Source organism: Chenopodium album, chromosome 12 (assembly GCF_948465745.1).
Source record: "Chenopodium album chromosome 12, dcCheAlbu1.1, whole genome shotgun sequence".
NCBI lineage: Eukaryota > Viridiplantae > Streptophyta > Magnoliopsida > Caryophyllales > Amaranthaceae > Chenopodium > Chenopodium album.
Genome location: NC_137845.1, coordinates 52,713,405 through 52,716,544, shown reverse-complemented (window position 1 = coordinate 52,716,544; position 3,140 = coordinate 52,713,405). Strand labels below are relative to the sequence as shown.

The following is a 3,140-nucleotide window of genomic DNA, read 5'->3' as shown; positions in this document are numbered from 1 at the left end:
CATAATTATTTTTTATATAATTAGAAGAAGAAAAAAGTGTAAGAGTTGAATATAACGGAGTATACCGTGATAAGTTACTCATTGTATAATTGTAATTGAGTCAAATAAGACCCAATATAATTATGTTGTGTTTTATATATTGAAATTTATTTAGAATATTATTTCATCTCATGATGAATAGTGTTAAGATTTCTAATAGGAAAAACAAAAAGGAATAGAGAGTACTATTGTGACAAAATTTAGTATATGGAAGTGACTAGAGATTATTATTAATAGGGTGAAAAAAAAAAAAAGATGAAAGTTAAGTAAAAGAGAGCAAAGTAAGAAAGAAGTAGATAAAATAATAGAAAGTAAACGAAAATGTGTAATTATTATAATGTAAGAGGATAAAAGGATGAACTTTATTCGCCAAAAATAGCACGGAAATGTGAATTGAGTAAGAAAAAAGTGGATGAATTAAATTAGAGGAAAGCATTTGAAACGTGTAATTATTGTAATGTAAGAGGGTAAATTGATAAACATATTGTATCGTCAAAAATAACATGAAGCATTGTGTTCAAACTTTCATATAAAGATCAAAACAAAAATGGAAGATAATTAAATAAATTATTGATTTATCTTATGCAATTGCACCTTATTAGTATATAATTGATGATTAAGAAATAGTACAAGTATAATTGTACAATAGTTGCAACCTACTAATATGACACCAATCCTAAATGTTAAAGGTGACATGAAATAAAATACCCATGTTCCTACCTACCATTATTATCATAAATTAAGAAGTAAACGAAAGTCCACCATTTAACACTAGTTATAGTAAAATAAAGTTTTCTTCGGGTCATTAAAACAGCCATTACACGGCATTTATATGCGTCAACGTACGTACTCGCCTTCATTATCAACTCCAAACCTCCCTCTACCTATATTTATGCTTTGAAGTTAACTTCATTTTTTCCTTAACAAAATAAATAGTATTCATCACTTTGCTTAGCTTCTTAGAAAAAACTCTCCTCTCCTCTCTTACCACCACCACTAGTCCACCACAACGTTACGTTCGATACGCTAACAATCCAAGCTAAGCCACCGCGATGTCAATTAAAGACTGCGGCCACCACAAGGACAAGAAGAAAATCCTCCTAAAGCGAATATTCGCCGGAGTTTTAATCTTCCTTTTTATAGTCCTCCTTATAGTCCTTATCGTATGGGCCGTCCTTAAGCCCTCTAAGCCAAGTTTTATCCTCCAAGATGCCACCCTTTACAACTTTAACCTAACAAGCCCGGCACAACTCACATCCATCTTTCAGGTGACCGTACAATCCAAGAACCCGAATGACAAAATCGGAATCTACTACGACAGGCTGATCTCCTACGCCACGTATCATGATCAACAAATCACTCTACCGACATCGATTCCGTCTACGTATCAAGATACAAGAGGGATGAACATATGGTCACCTTTTCTACAAGGTCAGTCCGTACCAATTGCTCCGTATATAGGTGCTCAAATTAATAACGAGCTTCAAATGGGAAGTGTTCACCTCATTATCAAATTGGATGGAAAGGTAAGATTTAGAGTTGGATCTTTCGTTAGTGGTTCATACCGCATCCACGTCAACTGCCCGGCGTATATTCCGATGAATAACCCCGGTGCCGGAATTATGGTAGGGCGTAACGCCATCAAATACCAGCTTATCCAAGGTTGTAGCGTTAGTGTGTGAACAATTATTATTATTTTCATCACATGAAGTATTAATTATTATTTCTCCTTGTTATTAGTTATTAAATATATTCTCTCTTTTTATTTATTTCCTCTCAAAAAATTGTAAATTTTTGTTATTTACCATGAGTAAGGTTAAAAAAAGTTAGATTGATTTGCAATTAAATGGGGAATTATGGAAGTTAATTATAAAAAATGTATTATTTTTCTTATTCATATATAATTAGTGGATAAATATTTGTTATTGAAGGGCTAAGAGTGAAAAAGAGTAAAAGTACGTAGTGCATGGAATTTAGTGGAGTGGTAGGTTGTTTTTTGGGGATAATAATAAAAAATTATTTCAATATAATTAAAAAGTAGTCAAATTGGTTACGTTTTGTATTATTAATTTCAAATATTAATGTTGGCCTTTTTGAATTATTGCACTAGCATCTAATGTTATGTTGAATTGTATTAATGAAAAAAGAAGAATAATGAAAGCGAGAGGAAACTAATGGCTTATCGTCCATCCACCACCTCTAAACAAATGGTAGGGAAATTAAAGACAAAAGTAGAAAATGAGATGAAATAAACCTTCGTTTTAATGGCAATGAAGGTGGGGTTTCATGTAATGTTAGTAAACCACGTATATTGATTGTGTATTTGAGAGTTGTACTTAAAATAGGAGTATTGTTCTAAATAGTTCGATCTTATAATGTACGGGATAATTTGTATAAGTATAATAGATATATTGATCGAGTAGCTAATAACAGCTATTGTAATTTTATTTATTTATTTATTTTTATTTTTTTTGGACGGAAGCTAGTGTAATTGATATAAAGAGTTAAGGTCGGCGTCTGTGTTTATTTTGAGGTACAATAGTTTAATTTCATCTATTTTTAGTTATATTGATAAATTCTTCTACTCGTCAAAAAACGATAAATTCTTCTAAAAAACAAAGTAGAGGAATAGGAGCAAAATCAATTGAATTAAACTTTTTATATCCATTATATACATTTATTTTAATTGGTTTGTTTTTGTACACATTATTAGTTTGTGAATCAATTAAATTAAGTGCTCTGATGCACGACTATGAATAATAGTTTTGCTATATGATGAATTGATCAAAATAAATCACTCAATAGATACAATAGTATATGTAATTTTTTTTTCTTCTTTTTTGGAAAGTTAAGCAACATATTATTACTTCATTAAAAACTCCTTACTTTATGTAATATACTTAACCTTTACGTAGATCACAAAACGTAATTTAACGTTTATGATTATGAAGTGACCCGTAAACAATGGAATTTAAAGAATGTGCACTTCAATTTTCACATTTTTGAAAAATAAAATAAATCACATGTATACAAGAGGGTGTAACGGAGAAGAAAGGGTGAATATTCTAATTTCTCACTATGAAATGTCCAAGGTGGACCCC

At 30.5% G+C, this 3,140-nt stretch overlaps 1 pseudogene; it reads left to right on the top strand.

Annotated features, from left to right (window-relative positions):
• The first annotated feature begins 892 nt into the window (after positions 1–892).
• Positions 893–2,515, top strand: LOC145572603 (NDR1/HIN1-like protein 1 pseudogene; annotated as a pseudogene).
• Positions 2,516–3,140: the final 625 nt, after the last annotated feature.